We start from the raw sequence: 18,122 nt of genomic DNA, 5'->3' as shown, positions 1-18,122 counted from the left end.
GCTATCTTGAAAATAAAATCAGACTGTAGGTAGTTGGGAACACACCTCACTGATGACAAACTGGTCCTTTCAGGCATAAAATCTAGATTACTATTGGGAGCATAAAAGTGTGTTAGAAGGATTATTTTGGGAAACAAAAGGTCATTAAAATATAGAATATATTACTACAAGTGGCCATTAAAGCTTAGGTCAATTACAGAGTTTAGGAGCAAATTGAATGCTTGAAGAAAAACAGGCAAGTAGGATTAAAATAGCTCTGACGTTGGGCGAGCACTGGCAAGAGAATGAGAGCTGAAATGCCCAGTTTATTTGGAAGCACTCTCAGCTCTGAGTCAGAACACTGTTGGTTCAAGATCCTCTCCAGAACTTGGTCATATAATCTAGACTGACATATCAATGCCGCATTGGTGGAGGTGCTGTCTTTTGGATAAGATGTTAAACTGAGTCCCCATCATCTGTTCAGATATATGTGAAAGATCCCATAGCACTATTCAGTGAAGTAGGCAAACATTCCTCCCTCAATCAACACCTCCAAATTCAGACTTGTCTAATCATTCATTTCATTTGCTGTTTGTAGGAGCATGCGGTGTAAAAATTGGTTGCCACATTTGCCGATGTAACAACGATTACACTTCAAAAGTAATTCATAGGCTGTGAAGCGCTTTGGAATATCCTGAGGACATGACAAAGCACTACAGGAAACTCTCGTTTAAACGGCACCTAAATATCCAGAATTCTCTATTAACCGGCAAAATTCATACTCCAAAAACAACACCTAATAACCGGCAATGTTGCCGAGTCCGAGTCCCGAGTCTCCCGCGGTGGCCGAGTTAGTCAGTGGGGGTAGTTCTCCAAACTGCCACTGCTCGGCTTCTTGGCGCTGTCGGAAGTCGGAACACCTCAATACTCCTGTAACAGGAGTCTGACTCTCCCGTGCTGCCGGTAGTCTCTTCTGATCCGCCATTTTACAGGGGTAGTGTGTGTCTCCCACGCTGCTGGTAGTCATTGCATTGCATTACCCTCAACTGGCAGTACTGTACTTAAGCATCTTCCACCATCCATTTAACACAACATTCTGTAGGTGAGTACCTAATTACTGTATACTGCACATTTCTTGATTTTTAAATTTTTCTTTGTTAAAAATAGCCTCGGTAGATAACCCTCTCCGTCATCCGGAATTTTTGATCAACCGGCAACACGCCGGTCCCGTCGGTGCTGGATACCAAAGAGTTTCCTGTATATAAATGCAAGTTCTTTCTTCTCTTGTTGAAATTTATATGAGTCTATCATAAAACAATCTCTTATTCTTTCCCTTACCAGGCAAACCATTCATGCAGTTATTGACCGGTCACTAGAGGAACAACCTGGATTCCCCCTTTTGTATGTGGAGGTGTTTCCCACAAAAAAAGTCCAAGATTGGAATGCAATGTATGCAATCATCTCAAACTGAAGCAGCAACTAAACCAGCTAGAGATAAAATTGTGGAGAAAATGTGCAGTACAGTACTTGTATGTCCAGGCCAGGCTAGAAACTTATTGCCTTCACAGTACTAAACTGTCCATCACTATACAGAGTGAGCAAGCTCTGGATACAGCAAGTTTGTTAAGACAGCTCGCTGGACAAATTACATCCTGCAGTATCCATCCGTTACACATTGTGCTTTGCAAAGCAGAATTTATTCTAAAATATTTCACTTTTCCATAAACTATAGATCTCTTTCACGGAGATCTGTCCAACATCAAGTAATGTTCATAAGTGAAACCACAAACCACTGCCACCTCTATTTGGGCTGGCACAGACGTACAAGAAATCACTAAAATCTTTTTTTTTTTTTAAAGAATGGATTGCAAAATTAAAAAATGGCAAATATACCATTTTTAAACCAATTTCAAGAGGTCAATGAATATCCAATGAGATGGGTTTGCAACTATGTGTGGTGTGATCTCACCAACACCTAATCCCCCAAACAGCAAATATATAACGTCTTCTATATTAGGCATTAAAAGCAATTCAGCATCATTTTGAAAATGAGAAATGTTAACAATTTGTGCCACGCAGAGCAAAGCATGGGGCTTTAAAACACATCATCCCATCTGCTATATAGTTACTAAATGGTTTCGAAACTTCTATTTCTGCTGAAAAATGCATTTGGTACCTATTTTTCAATCCAATTAAAATAACTTTTTGGCATTTATTACTGTTTTAAGTAACTCTGCATACTACTTCTCATTTAACAGGCCTGCACAAGGAACAGCATTCCCCATTTAAAGTGATTTGTGAACACTGGTCGACCTCCGCAATGGATTTGAATTGAAAAGAGGTAGCGATTAAAGGCTTTTGAATGAGATGTCCTGCTGACTTTATCAATTCTAGTGAATATGTAATGGCATAATACAACTTGACAGTTATGGTGTTGAGAAAAAAAACTGACTTTCTCATCAGCAACATTTAAGCAGTCTGATTATAGATCAAATACAATGCCTAGAAGCACCAGATTTACAAGAAATAAATTGATCAGTGTGCTGAATAGTCATATTCAATCGGACAGATAACCCTGGGATAAAATATCACTAAATTCAGGGCGATTAGAGTGGAGCAATTTTCTGCAACAAAATATATTGCTTAAAGCTGTAGGAAAGCAAAAGGGTACATAATAAGCAATGACTGCCTATTGGAGATTTAAAGTATGTATCGAAACAGCTTAATTTTCTGGGTGCGTATCCACTGGAACGGAGTAGAGGAAGGCAGTTTTCAGCTTAGCTCAGTTGGTAGAACACTTGCCCAAGTCAAAGGGCTGTGGATTCAACCCAGTTATGAACTTGAGCAAATATTCTAGGTTTAAAATTCAGTGATGTGTTGAGGGAAGTGCTGCATTGCCACCTTTCGGATGAGATGCTAAACTCCCACCTGCCCCAGGTAGACTTAAAAAGTTCCACAGCATTATTCAAAGAAGAGCAGGGAGTTTTCTCAGTGTTGCAGCCAACATTCCTCCCTCAACCCAACACCAGCAAATAGAGGTTATATGGTAATTTATTCATTTGCTTTGTGGGATCTTGCTGTGTGCGCATTGGCTGCCATGTTTGCCTACATAACAATAGTGACTGCATTTCTTAAAACAAAGTATTTACTAGTTGTAAAACACTTCAAGACATCCTGAAGATGTGATAATGCACTATATTCTTAGGCAGTCCCTCAGGAACCAAGAATGACTTGCTTCCACATTAAAAATGAGTTCTCAGTCCAATGCGGGACCTACAGTCTCTGTCACAGGTGGGGTAGATGGTGGTTGAAGGGGCGGGTGGGTGGGGTGCTTGGGTTGACGTGCGCTCCTTGCGCTTGGCTTCCGCTTGCTCCCGGTGAAGAGACTCGAGGTGTTCGGCACCTTCTCGGATGCTTCTCCTCCACTTTATGCGGTCTTGGGCCAGGGATTCCCAAGTGCCGGTGGGTATGTTACACTTTTTCAAGGAGGCTTTGAGGGTGTCCTTGAAGCATTTCCTCTGCCCACCTGGGGCTCTCTTGTCGTGTCGGAGCTCCGAGTAGAGCGCTTGTTTTGGGAGTCTCGTATCGGGCATGCGGACAATGTGACCCGTCTATCGGAGCTGATCAAGCGTGGTCAAAGCTTTAATGCTGGGGATGTTGGCCTGAGCGAGAACACTGACGTTGGTGCGTCTATCCTGCCAATGGATTTGCAGGATCTTGCGGATCAGTGCAGCTTTCGGTCGCCTGAGGAAGAGAGTGTTTGAAGACCAGGACCTCAAACCTGGCACTAAGCTCATGGTCTACAGAGCAGCGGTGATACCTGCCCTGCTGTATGCCTCAGAGACATGAACCATGTACAGCAGGCACCTCAAAGCACTGGAGAGGTACCACCAACGTACTATATAAATGCACATTCTTGCTCCTTCCTCTCTAGCTGCTAGTCTATGTGTGGTACATCCCGACCCAATTGATTTGGCACTACCTCAACCTGGTACATGGTCTTCAATGCTGTATGTAAATTTCTGTGTGGGAGTAAGTGTAGGGTGAATGCTAAATAGTTAAATTAACACTGTACTAACAGTTTCCTAGACAAAACAGCAATGCAGCAAAGCAGCAATGTGGCAAGCAAGCCACTAGACCGACATAATGGAGATGGTCTTAAAGATAAATTTTGCAAACCCATTTTTCAAATTATCTTTTGAATTTAAATAGTTTTTAGGAACAATTTTGGCAATTAAAATATAAATAATCTTAATTAAAATGTTAATTAATCTGATTATAAATACTTTTATCACGGTTATCTTTCCATAAATTACTTACACATGCGCACGCACACACACATGGATGAATGAAAGGGTTCACCCGGTCAGTTATGTTCCAGGCACTCATTTATTTAAAGGAGAAAACCATGTACAATTTTACAAAATATGTTTCTGATGACTTACATTATTAAGAAAACAATTTTAGTATATTATAATACAGCAAAGTGAGGCCTGTTGTAATGACTGAAACATAGAAAAATAGGAGCAGGAGGAGGCCATTCGGCCCTTTGAGCCTGCTCCACCATTCAATATGATCATGGCTGATCCTCTATCTCAATATATTCCCATTCTCTCCCCATACCCCTTGATGCCTTTTGTGTCCAGAAATCTATCTATCTCCTTCTTAAATATATTCAGTGACTTGGCCTCCACAGCCTTTTGTGGTAGAGAATTCCACAGGTTCACCACACTGAGTGAAGAAATGTCTCCTCATCTCAGTCCTAAATGTCCTACCCAGTATCCTGAGACTGTGACCCCTCATTCTAGACCCCCCCCCAGCCAGGGGAAACATTCTCCCTGCATCCAGTCTGTCTAGCCCTGTCAGAATTTTATACGCTTCAATGAGATCCCCTCTCATTCTTCTAAACTCTCGTGAATACAGGCCTAGTCGACCCAATCTCTCCTCATAAGACAGTCCTGCCATCCCAGGAATCAGTCTGGTGAACCTTTGCTGCACTCCCTCTATGGCAAGTATATCCTTTCTTAGGTAAGGAGACCAAAACTGCACACAGTACTCCAGGTGTGGTCTCACCAAGGCCCTGTACAACTGTAATCATTGCTCCTGTATTCAAATCCTCTTGCAATGAAGGCCAACATACCATTTGCCTTCCTAATTGCTTGCTGCACCTCATGTTTGCTTTCAGTGGCTGGTGTACAAGGACACCCAGGTCCCTTTGTACATCAGCATTTCCCAATCTATCACCATTTAAATAATACTCTACCTTTCTGTTTTTTCTACCGAAGTGGATAACTTCACATTTATCCACATTATACTGCATCTGCCATGTATTTGCCCACTCACTCAACTTGTCTAAATCACCTTGAAGCCTCTTTGCATCCTCCTCACAACTCACAATCCCACCTAGTTTCGTGTCGTCAGCAAACTTGGAAATATTACATTTGGTTCCCTCATCCAAATCATTGATATATATTGTGAATAGCTGGGGCCCAAGCACTGATCACAGCAGTACCCCACTAGTCACCACCTGCCACCCCAAAAAAGACCCATTTATTTCTACTCTGTTTCCTGTCTGTTAACCAATTTTCAATCCATGCCAGTATGTTACCTCCAATCCCATGTGCTTTAATTTTGCACACTAACCTCTTATGTGGGACTTTATCAAAGGCCTTCTGAAAATCCAAATACACCACATCCACTGGTTCTCCCTTATCTATTCTACCAGTTACATCCTCAAAAAATTCCAGTAGGTTTGACAAACATGATTTCCCTTTCATAAATCCATGTTGACTTTGTCTAATCCCGTTGATATTTTTTAAGTGCCCTGGTATCACATCCTTTATAATAGACTCTAGCATTTTCTGAACTATAGATTAACTGATTATCACATAACAGTTGACTTTTAAAAATGTACTCTATTATTTTATGACAGCAGAATCTTATTCAGATGACATTTATCTGAAGCAAAAACTTACTGTAGTGAATCTCCACTTATATAATTCCTCCCCCCACCCCCACAGCCTCCAGGAGCTAGGTTTACATTGGGCCCACACAAAAGGATTTCTTCTCTAACAACTGGCATCTTGAGCAAAAAATAAATGATTTTGATATAGTGTGACAAAAAATAAACTTTTGTCTGCATTAGATTATTTTTCAATTCTTTATTGTTGCCTAGAGCACACGAATAGGGTTACGGTTAATTATTGCTAGCTGTTTTCTGCAAGGTTGGGGGAAATTTACATCACAGTTTGGCTATTATTCGCACCTCGGGACAAGGCAGAGAGACTTGGTTAGTCCTGAAGTCTTTGATATGCGTGGTCTGATTGCTGACATTGTGCGTTAGTGAGCCCACCTGGCAGATTGCTCAAATTCTTTAGTACAAGATCAACAAAACTGCCCATCTCATTCAATTCCACAATCTCCAGGAGACTGACATCCTGGGGTAGTGTTTCTTAATTGATAGCTGTGCGTGGGGTGAAGACATGGGTCGGACCAGTGAGTAAGTGCAGCGCCAATAATTCTTTGTAGTCGTGTTAACGAACAATGTGGTTACAGGTTCCTATCTGGCTACCTGCAATTAGCTCATCAGTTTACAACTAACGGAGAACCTAGGCTATAGCAAAATACTGCAGATGTTGGAAATCCGAAATAACAACAGAAAATGCTGGAAAAACTCAGCAAGTCAGGCAACATCCGTGGAGAGAAATTTGAGTTGACGTTTCGGGTTTGACCCTTCTTCAAAACTGGAGAGAAAAGGAACTAGATCGAAGGCAGGGCTGCGATCGGACAAAAGAATTAAAGAACCAAAAGAAGTAAAAGAGATTAGAAGCTAGACGAGATGGTAATAGGCTGTGATTAGGTGTAAAGTGTACTGGCAGGGCAAAAGATAGCTGCCAGGTGTGAGAGAGAAACAAAAGGAAAGGGGGGGGGGGGAAAGGAAAGGAGTGGAAAAATATAAGTGAAAATGAAATAGGGGCCGAGGTTATGATCTGAAATTGTTGAACTCGATATTGAGACCGGAAGGCTGCAGACTGCCTAATCGGAAGATGAGGTGCTGTTCCTCGAGTTTACGTTGAGCTTCCGTGGAACAGTACAAGAGGCCAAGGACGGTGAGGTCCGAGTGGGAATGGAGCGGTGAATTGAAATGACAGGCGACCGGAAGCTCGGGGTCACCCTTACGGACTGAACGGAGGTGTTCCGCAAAGCGGTCACCCAATCTGCGTTTGGTCTCCCCAATGTAGAGGAGACCGCATCGTGAGCAGCGAATACAGTATACTAGATTGCGAGAAGTACAAGTAAATCGCTGTTTCACCTGGAAGGGGTGTTTGGGGCCCTGGACAGTGGGGAGGGGGGAGGAATAGGGGCAGGTGTTACATCTCCTCCGCTTGCACGGGAAGGTGCCAGGCGAAGGGGAAGGGCTGTTTGGGGTGATAGAGGAGTGGACTAGGGTGTCTCGGAGAGAGCGGTCCCTGCGGAATGCTGAAAGGGGAGGGGAGGGGAAGATACGTTTGGTGGTGGGATCACTTTGGAGGTAGCGGAAATGCCGGAGGATGATCCGTTGAATGTGGAGGCTGGTGGGGTGAAAGGTGAGGACAAGGGGAACCCTATCGTGGTTCCGGGAGGGAGGGGCAGGGGTGAGGGCAGAGGTGCGGGCTAGTTTGACTCCATAAGAACGTTTCACCACATAAGAAGTGAACATCAATTTTCACGTTTGAATGTGAGTAGCAATAGCACAGGCAGAAGTACCTTTATTGTTTTGATATGCATCATCAATTACTATAAAATATACTGCTTTGCACCAAATACTATTCATTTACCTGTTTTTTGTCAGCTGATTTACAGTCAGTCGAAGAAGAGAAGAATCGTGTGGTGGCACAAGGCACATTCCACAAGACTTCTCGGTTCGATCCCTGGGTCTCACTATTGTTTACCAAGATATTGGGCAGGTGAAGACAAACTCTGAAGTGTAAGGGTTGAAAGGTCCACTTAAGGGAATGTTTATATATTACATAAAACCCAGAAGTGTTACAATGACCTATGCTAGCTTAATTCTTTTGAATATAGATCATGCAAGATGTAGTTATATTTAAGTGTCAATTTGTCTCAGTTGGTAACACTCTTGCCTCAAAAGTCCAAAGGTTGTGGGTTCAAGCTCCACTACAGACTTGAGCACATAATCTAGGCAGTACTGAGGTATTCTGCATTGTCAAAGGTATCATCTTTCAGATGCAACATTAAATCAAAGGTCTGCCTGCTCAGGTGAATGTAAAAGGTCCCATGGCACTGTTCAAAAAGGAGAAAGGAGTTCTTCCTGTGTCAACCAACACCACCAAAAACAGATTACCTACTCATTCATTTGCTGTTTGTGGTGTCTTGTTGTGTGCAAATTGGCTGCCGTGTTTGCTTACATAACAGCCCAGAAATTCGGGTCGGAGGCTCCCCACGGGTGCAAGCCCCCGACCTGCACTTACCTAGCGCGCCGGCCGTTGAGCTGTGGGCCCACGTGGGATTCCGATCCTGGGCCTCCTTCAACTGCCGGCGCGCAGTTAGTTCGATGCGTCCCCTGGGATCACGTGGGCCATGGAGAGCCAATGGTAGCAGGGAATGCTTCATTCATAAGTTTGACAGGAAGAGCTGTCAAACCTATAAATACTATAAGCCGCAAAACATCACTAAAACTTCAAATAATTTTTTTTTTAAATCACATTTTAAAAATAACTATAATTTACATGAAGTAACTATTTTAAACAACAATTTAAATTTTTGAAAAAATTAATTACATTTTCTAACAGGGCTAAAAATAAACTTACCTGTCTTTAAAGTATTTAAAAATAATAAACCTGTGGAAAAAGTGTTTTAATTTTAATTAATTCACCACTTACCTTGTTAAAAGCAGGCCTTGCGCCTGCTTTTTAAAAGTGTAACTGCTGGAGACTTACCCTCCTGGAAAAACCTGGGAAAAAAACGTAAGTTCGATGCGCACGCGCTGCCTCTCCGGCGCACGCGTTCCACCTATCAACCCCTTCTTTCAGGGGAACGGAAGTGCCGGTTTCCCGCGCATGCGCAGTGCATGCACGAAACCGGCACTTTCGTTGGGCTGACGCGCGAGTACCCAGTGTGTACTCACGCGTTGGGACCCGAATTTCTGGGCCAACATTAACAGCACTTCAAAAAAGTAATCCATCGATTGCAAAGCGCTTTTGACATCCTGAAGTGGTAAGAAGGTGCTATATAAATGCAAATTTTGCATCAGCAATGTATATTATTGCATTCCATATTCATATTATTTGCCACACACAAATTTTGATAAATAAGCTCCTAAGTCACAGTGAAGATAGCAATTCATTTACATTATTTAAAAATATTACACCCTCCCTCCTCCCAATTATTCTACCAGTTATGACATGAGGAAATGTTGTGATGGCTACACACCAACTCATAGGACCTTACTAAAATACAATACATAGGTTCATGTATCATTTTCTAATATTTAGCAATAAATACTTGGAAAAAATGTAATCTGCAGAGAATAAATTGTAGTTTACAACATTATTGGAATTCAGTTTGTTATATCAGATTTATGCATTCTAAAAATAAAAACAGAAATAGGTAATTTCAATTTCTGAAAGGGTTTGTTGAATTCCTGCAATTAACTAACATTCTTTCCTCAAAATGATTCGAAACAAATTTCCATAAGTCCACAATGCATATTGCATAATTACAACTTCAATTTGATTGCAATTTATAAAGATAGGCATTTAACGTGTTGCACAATTGTTTGTAGAAATGATCAATAATTTTAAATCGGAATCTATTAAAAGGAACATTCTCGGGTAAGGGCTGACAAGTGCCACATCCTTAACATTTGGGCAAACTCTCATTTTTCCCACTGTCCCTCCCTGCTCCCAAATGAGACCAGCTTGGCCACAAATAATGTCTGAACAATTTGGGAAAGCTGGTCCCTTTGCAAGCCAGAAGCCCTAAACACTGAACTATAAGACAAAGGCAGCAAAAGCACAGAATAAAGTTATCAGAATGGTGACCGTGACTGTTTGAACAGTAGGCTTTGTATGAAAAATATGAAAGAACACAACCACATTCCAACGCATAAAGCAAAGAATTGCTACATCTGAATTTGGCAAACTGAAACCAAAAATAACTTTATAAATAATAATGTATAAAATTGATTTGAATGTTTAAAAGTAGTTTCCTATATTATCACTTCTCGGATTCCCCTGAAATGCAAGACGCAGGGAAATCTTTTGCGATCTTGATTGTTACCCAACAAAAGTACTCAGGAGATTATTACAACTGAATTAGAGAATTCTCCATTCTAAGTGTTAACCTCATCAGTTCTATGTGATAAAACAATTGGCAAAAACAGAAGATACATCCCCCTCTTTAAGGACTTTTAGATCAGCAGTACGATTTCCTTCATCCCTACAAATAATTTCACTATTTTCCCCCAAATGCAGCTAATTAACACAAGATCATATGACACAAGCTGCTGGAATCTAACTATTCCATAAAATGAGATTCCAAGTATATACACTGTCTTTTTCAAACAATGACATTAGTATACCAGTATTAATTTAACAATTATCTTGAACTTTAACTTAGTGGTAGAAAACACAGGTGCAAAAACCAAATTGCAATGAGCTCATATTCTTACTTCAAATTAAAGTGCAAAGGATAAAAGAGGGAAACAAATTGGTATCTGCAAGTTACCTTAACTCAGAAGAGGAATATTACAACCAAATTGGCAAGCAATCTACCTTTCTTCCATAGTTATCTTCTACATATAATCCTCCGAAAGCAACTACCTTTACATGGAAGAGGGGACAGGTTTACTCAGGAATCACTACACAAGCTAAGAAAATTCTACTACATTGCACATTTTTGCAGCTGTATTCAGGAAGCAATGTTTGGTGGTTGTAAAGATGACCCCATATGACTGTTTTACATGCCATCTAGTGTAACATGGCTAGACTCAGTGCATATATTGACTACTGTCCATTTTGAATGGCGCTTCCTTTTTTCAAAATGGGCTTGTCCCCAGTAGATTGGTTTTGCTTCATGCCAAATCAATTAGTGATATTGCAAAACCACCAAAATACACACATATTCATATTCATTATGGTCTAAATTAAGCATTTATTTTCTTGGGTCCTAGTTTCCTCTTCTCTCTCAGTCCCCTATTTATTTCCCTTAGCTTGTGTGGATTTTGTGTTAATATTTCTTTCCTAAGGGCCAATTGCCAATCCCAAACCCAGAGGCATTTTCTCTCCTTCACCACTCTTTAGCCTCCCCACACCATGCAGTATCGCTGACCAAGAAGTCAACCTACTTTCAAGCCTGCACTATTGCAACTTTCAAACTAGCCATCAGGAGTCGCACAGCGGTGACCTGGGATAATACTTCCTCCAATACCCCTCCCCTGTGAAGAACCTCCGGACCTCCACTTGGTTCCTCCCCACATCAGCACAATGGAGGCCAGGGTCTCCGGACAGAAGATATGGGACACAAACTCACAACCTACTACGCCACGATGCAGTGTACTGTCCCAAATGCAACAACAAAAATGAAAGCATTTCAAATAAGTTTGAAAAGCTTAAGCAAGATTTTAAATTTTCTTTTTAAATTAAAGTGTACTGAATTCCTTACAGTCTACTTCAACAATCAGTGTGCAAATATGGGAAAGTACTCATTTATTTTTCCACTGCATAGCTAAACATTGATGGGCATAATGTTAGCTTTGTAAAACATGGCAGCACAGGAGATTTTCCAGTGTGATGAACGAACCAGGCAAAGATACACTAGCTGTAACAAGTGGTGTAATGTTTGAATGAGTATGACAGAACTGACATGCCTGATCAGTGACACAAATTCTGGTGCAAGCCAACATTCTGAAGCCTGACCTTTAAGACCCATTGCTTTTTGAATATTTAAGACATTTAGCTTTTTAAAATGTACAAGCTAGCCTCATAAGTAGACTTTACAAGATGACTTGAAGAATTTCTATTTTTTCTATATCCCTGCAAGTTCATGTATTAAATTTAAACAGTAACAGAAGGTCCTTGGGTTATACGAGTCTCGCTGTTTGAAACGCTGTCACCTTTTCAAGAACATTATAATTAGTTCCTTTAAACAGGATTTCTCATTTTTCCTAAATGCCTTTTGTGGCATTCTCCTAACCCTGCTGTAATGCTACACAGCAGTCCATTTTAAGTACCCAAGGCCCCATTTGCCACTTCAGCCTGTTCCTTATTCTGAAGCCTGCCACAGTACAGGATCTGTGCAGCGGCGAAAGTACAACATTTAGGACCTTCTCATCCATCAGTGTCAGAATGGTGTGACAGAGTGCTTATTCACACTTACTCATTGTTATTCAATTTGCTGCTTGTTCTGTGTAAAAATTTGGTGCACTCCACAGCCCCATCAATTGTGATCATTTTTCACCCTGGTTCCTGGCTGAGAGGCCTAGTCTCTTGGTGGTAATGCTTGCTCCGCAGGCCGACATTGCCAATGCACAAAAAGCTGATTTATGAATATGAAACAACTTCAGTGTCAGGGGAGTAAGTTTATCCACAAGAGATTGAGGAAGATCTCTTCTTGCCTTCCTATAGCTGAACTGCTGATCGCCTGCAACACTTTAATTTTATGCAAACGCTCCACATTTCATTACAAGTGTCTGCCAAGAGCATCCCTGGACAAGCCGAGCAATCAAACTATCTTGCACCGTTTGCTGAAAACCAAATTTGTCTTTTGTCAGCACAAACAGTTTAATTTGATGATTTCACTCCTGAGTAAGCAGAGCATTTTTAATCTTTTGAATGGCTTGGGTCTCAATTTCCAATGTAGCTATTTTTTGCAATAGACAAACAACTTTAAGCAAGTTATTATATTCAATCCTGCGCATAGTACAGTAGGAGACAGTCTCCAAGTAATTACACAGGTGTTTGGTATTTTCACAGATCCACAGTGGAAACATTAGAATGAAAATATAACTAACTTCAGTTAATTGTCAATTAAGACCTATACTGGATAGCAAATTCCAGAATGTTTTACAATATCCATTTAATAGAACGGAGTCAATTGTGCAAATTTTTCATTTTTGAGAAGTATCATACACAAAGCCTTCCACACACAAAAAAGCAGATATCACCAAGCCTGTGAGATACCAACGCAAAGCTTCCAATATTTATTTAAAAATTGCATGGAAACTGGGCCTAGGAATTCAGTTGCGTTCACGCCATAAGAGGGGTAGATTTCCAGCGCTAGGCACTTAGCGCCCGGGCGCAGGCCGGTCTGCGCCAACGCCCAACTTCAGTTGACATTTAGCGCCGGCCCGCTCAGCTGCGCGCGCAGCTTATGACGTCATTTCGTCGTGCAACGCTGTTTGTGCGCCCCAAACCAGAAATTCAGTGGCGCCCGCCCAATGTGGGCGTGACGCTGTTAAGAACTGTGAAGTGGAACGCAGCAGAGGCCCTGCGGGCCTCGGGGAGCGCTAATTAAAGGGCACTTACACTGAACTATAAAGGCCAGCCATTTTGCAGCAATGACTTTAGTGCTTTGGATTTCTGGACAGAGACCAAGGAACAGACCTTACTGATTTGGGACAACATAGGAGAGGTATTTTTGGCTTCTGGCCAGAGCTTGGAAATTTGACTCTTTGTGATTTCACTGTTTGCAAGTTTATTATGGGGGCTGCATGGGGTTCCAACCCTCAGTTCCAGCATTATGTGCGAAGGGCTCGCAGACGCTGTGTGAGAGGGCCAGCCATGCCTAGACGCAGAGGGGCCATCAGGCGTCGGCAACGTAGGCCTTACCCACTCAGGGAATACCGGCAGCAGGTGTCCTATCTCACCATGACTGCCGCGCATTGTGTTAAGAGGCTGCGCTTCAGAAGGGAGGTGGTTGCAGAGATCTGCCAGCTGCTTCACAGAGATCTGCGTCCACAGCTGATGTGCAGGACGTCTCTGTCGGTGGAAGTGAAGGTCACGGTGGCTCTGAACTTTTATGCAAGCGGCTCCTTCCAAGCCGCTGCTGGGGACATAGCGAATATCTCCCAGTTCGCCGTGCATCGCTGCATCCGGCAGGTCACCGATGCCCTTTTCGCAAGGAGACACCAATTCATCTCCTTCCCCATGACCCTAGAGAGGCAGGAGCAGCGTGCAGTCGGATTTGCCAGGATCGCCGACTTCCCCATGGTGCAGGGCGCCATTGACTGCACGCATGTGGCTATGCGGGCACCTATCGACAATGCCGAGGATTACCGCAACCGGAAGGGCTACCATTCCCTCAATGTACAGCTGGTGTGTGACCACAGGCAGCGCATCCTAGCTGTCAATGCCCACTTTCCAGGAAGCAGCCACGATGCATTTATCCTGCGCCAGACTACTGTGGCTGACATGTTCGAGGCACAGCCTCCACCAAGGGGATGGCTTATTGGGGACAAGGGCTACCCTTTGTGCACATGGCTCATGACCCCGCTCCGCGCGCCCAGGACCCCTGCGGAGGAGGCATACAACGAAAGCCATCAAGCCACAAGGAACATCATAGAGCAAACGATTGCCGTCCTGAAGCAACGGTTCCGCTGCCTGGATCGATCCGGCGGATCTCTACAGTATTCGCCGGATAGAGTCTCCCAGTTCGTCGTCATTTGCTGCATGCTGCACAACCTGGCTATCCGCAGGACTCAGGCACTGCCACCTCACGTTGGGCCACCACCTCAGGAGGACGAGCAGGAGGACCATGAGGAGGAGGAGGAGGAGTACCAGCCCAGAAGGGAGCCACAAGGTCCAAGGGCCGTCCGCCGGCGGCTTATTGAACGACACTTCTAGGCCCCCTGTCAGGGAATGGCTTGTGGCAATGAACGCACCTGAATGCAGCCGCTCCGCAAGCCCTCAGCCGGTTAACGCAACAACCACTTGAAACATGACACCTGGACAAGCTGAATAAATAAAAAGCTTTATTTAACAAACTCAGGGCCCTTCCCACATGAAACAGAAAAACAGACAAGACCCCCAAAAAACAGTGAAAATCATATCTCACTCCCACAACTTGGGGAGGAATAACAAAACTTGTCAATCCAATTGGCCTTCATCTTCGGCCTTTCCAAAATAAGCCCTCCCCCTCCAGAACACAAACACCCCCATATAAAAAAAAGTTGCCGACACCCTCTACTTGGTGTGCCGAGAGGGCGAGTCCTTGTGCAGGCTTCTCCGGCCCCTGCCCGACCTGTTGCTCCGCCTCAACCTGGGCCCTGTGGGTGTTGGAAGGCTGGGGGAAGGCTCCTGAGGGCCACAATGCGTAACGGCAGATGCCCTTGGGGGTCGGCCTAGACGAGGTCCGGCCCTGGAGGGTCCGGCTGCTGACTGCTGCAGCTGTGGCTGGGCAGCATCAGTCTCTGCAGCAGCTCGTCGCACCTTGGCTGGGGGAGTGGCAGTGGCGGCTGCAGCAATGGGGGCAAGCTGGCTGATGCCAGGCGCTCGCTGGTCGCCAGAGACATTGGCACTCGGCCGGGCTGGCACTGCAGCAAGCGCAGCAATCTGGTGGAGGCCAGACTGCTGTGCTGCAGCAGGGCGGCGGGTGCCCTGTCGATGCTTCCGTGACACAGCGAGTGTGGCAGAAGTGAGTGCCCGAACTGCCCTGTTCTGTGCCCGCATCAGATCAGCCAGTCTCTGCACGGCACCACTCATGAACTCGCGACTCGCGTCCTGTGCTGCCGCGAGTTGGTCGACACCCCTGACCTGTGCTGCCGCGAGTTGCTCGACACCCCTGGCCTGTGAGTCCCCGAAAGCGGCCACACTATGAGCCAGGGACTCAATGGCCTGAGGCAACTGTCCCACAACCCCCATGAACTCGTTGTGGCGCCGCTCGGAGGCCGCGGACATTTCATCAAGGAGGCGCACCTCCTGGGCGAGGACCGTCTCCGGACTGGAGGGCGGACTCTCCATCTGGGGAGAAGGCCGCCGAGCTGCCCGACCCTTCCCGCGTGCCTGGACGCCACTGGGCCCAGCAACTGCCCTTCCCTGCAACACTTCCCCCCTCTGGGGAGAAGGCAGCCGTGCTGCCCGACCCTTCCCGCGTGCCTGGACGCCACTGGGCCCAGGAGCTACACCCCCCTGCAACACTTCCCCCCTCTGGGGAGAAGGCAGCCGTGCTGCCCGACCCTTCCCGCTTGCCTGGACGCCACTGGGCCCAGGAGCTGCACCCCCCTGCAACACTTCCCCCTGGCTCTCCTCCAGGCAAGACGTGTCCCCTCCATTGCCATCCCCTGGCGGGGGATGAGGGTTCCCCCGATGTGCCGCCTTCCTCTTGGTCCTCGTCGTCCTCCTCTTCCGAGGGACTGGCACTCTCAGCTTCATGGACCTCCTCCTCACCAGCTGAAAGCAGGAAGGCACAAGAGTAGCTTTAGAGTGAGGACAGGGCGTCAGCGAGGGAGGCATGAGTGGTGGCATTGTGCGCATTGGTCGGACAGTGGCAAAGGATGTAGATCTGAAGCGCAAGGGGAACGAGAGAGGTCCAAACGGTCATGTCCTTACCATTGGGGCCCAGCACAGGGTCGGCATCTCCAATAGCAACGGGGCAAACCACCCGGCCACGCATGAGTTGAGCCACGCGCTCCTCCAGGTCACTGAGCTCCTGGAACTGGCCACGGCCTCCCCCGGTGACATTCCGGCTCTTCATATTCTTGGCCAGCTTGGCCTGCAAGAGAAAGGACGGCCTCTAAGTACAGTGTGTTGCCCTGTTGTTGTCTGCACTGCCTCCCATGGTCGAATAGCATGGCCAGTGTGGTGCCCTGTTGTTGTGTGCACTGCCTCCCATGGTCGAATAGCATGGCCAGTGTGGTGCCCTGTTGTTGTGTGCACTGCCTCCCATGGTCAAATAGCATGGCCAGTGTGGTGCCCTGTTGTTGTGTGCACTGCCTCCCATGGTCGAATAGCTTGGCCAGTGTGTAAAGTGCAGAAAGTGCTATTGATGATCATGCCAGTGCCATAGCTGCGGGAGGAGGGATGGCCATTAGGCCTTTGAGGTCCCTTTGCCCATAATGTGAGGTGCACATGCAAGGATGAGGAGGACACTGGAAAGGGTACTCACCCTGACCATCCGAGTGAGGTCGTTGTACTTCTTGCGGCATTGGTCCGCACTCCTGGGGACATCGCTGGTGGATGACACCCTGCGGGCGATTTCCCTCCAGGCTCTCCTGTACTGCCTCCTGGGAGCCTTCTTGCCACTGTCCGGGCACAAGATCTCTCTTCTCTTTTCAAAAGCCTTAAGCAGCACCCTCAAAGCATGCTCTGAGAAGCGCTGCGCTCGTTCACGGGCCTTCTGCATGGCTTCAGGCGCTATTTGGGTCCACCAGCAGTGTTCAGGCCTAGCTGCAGGGCTCCACTATCCAGGGCGTGGCAGCAGACAAAGTCGACCCTTCCCCCTTTAAGAGCTGGCCGGCGTCAGGGTGTCTGCTGTCAATCAAAACATGACCGCACCTGCGCTGCGCCCGGCCTCGGCGTTATCAGTCCGCACCGCCAGCTTAGCGCCTAAAGATAGGAGTGCAACGCCAGTTTCAGCGCTCGCCCAAACTCCTTGGCCAAATCTACTGAATTTCGGCGAAGTGGCCTACACTTTCCGGCGAGCGCTAACTTTAGCGCCCGCCCGACTTTAGCGCCCCAGAAGTGGCGCGACTGAATTTCTAGGCCCTGGAGCTTAAACATTTAATCCAGTAACCCAACAGTTTGGAGTAAACCAACTGAACAGCTTTCCAAGTGAATTTGTTGCTTTTCCCTAACCTTATAAAGGCACCCAGGACTGTATTTTGGAACAGAAAATGCTGGAAATACTCAGCAGGTCAGGCAGCATCAGTGGAGAGAGAAATGTTTTGGTCGATGGCCTTTCATCAGAACCCAGGTCATCGACAAGAAACGCTAACTCTGTTTCTCGCGCCACAGATGCTGCCTGACCTGCTGAGTATTTCTTGTATTTTCTGCTTTTAGTTCAGATTTCCAGCATCTGCAGTATTTCGCTTTTGTATTGTATTTTGAAGGCTGCTCTTAATTCTTCTATTTTTACCACTCCTGACTACATGCATGTGTGAAAACTGCACAAAATTAGTCTCGTGAATAACCAAGTGGCTAATTATT

The 18,122-nt window shown here is 45.4% G+C and overlaps 1 protein-coding gene across 1 annotated transcript in view; it reads right to left on the bottom strand.

The window, feature by feature from the left end:
- The window catches only part of psmb7 (proteasome 20S subunit beta 7), a 78,807-nt gene that overhangs the window by 29,601 nt on the left and 31,084 nt on the right, over nucleotides 1-18,122 (bottom strand). The gene's annotated exons all lie outside the window — the stretch shown is intronic.

Source organism: Somniosus microcephalus, chromosome 23 (genome assembly GCF_052327205.1).
Source record: "Somniosus microcephalus isolate GS21.2 chromosome 23, FLI_Smic_1.0, whole genome shotgun sequence".
Lineage (NCBI taxonomy): Eukaryota > Metazoa > Chordata > Chondrichthyes > Squaliformes > Somniosidae > Somniosus > Somniosus microcephalus.
The sequence above is the reverse complement of the archived record's forward strand: the minus strand, read 5'-3'. Positions and strand labels throughout refer to the sequence as shown.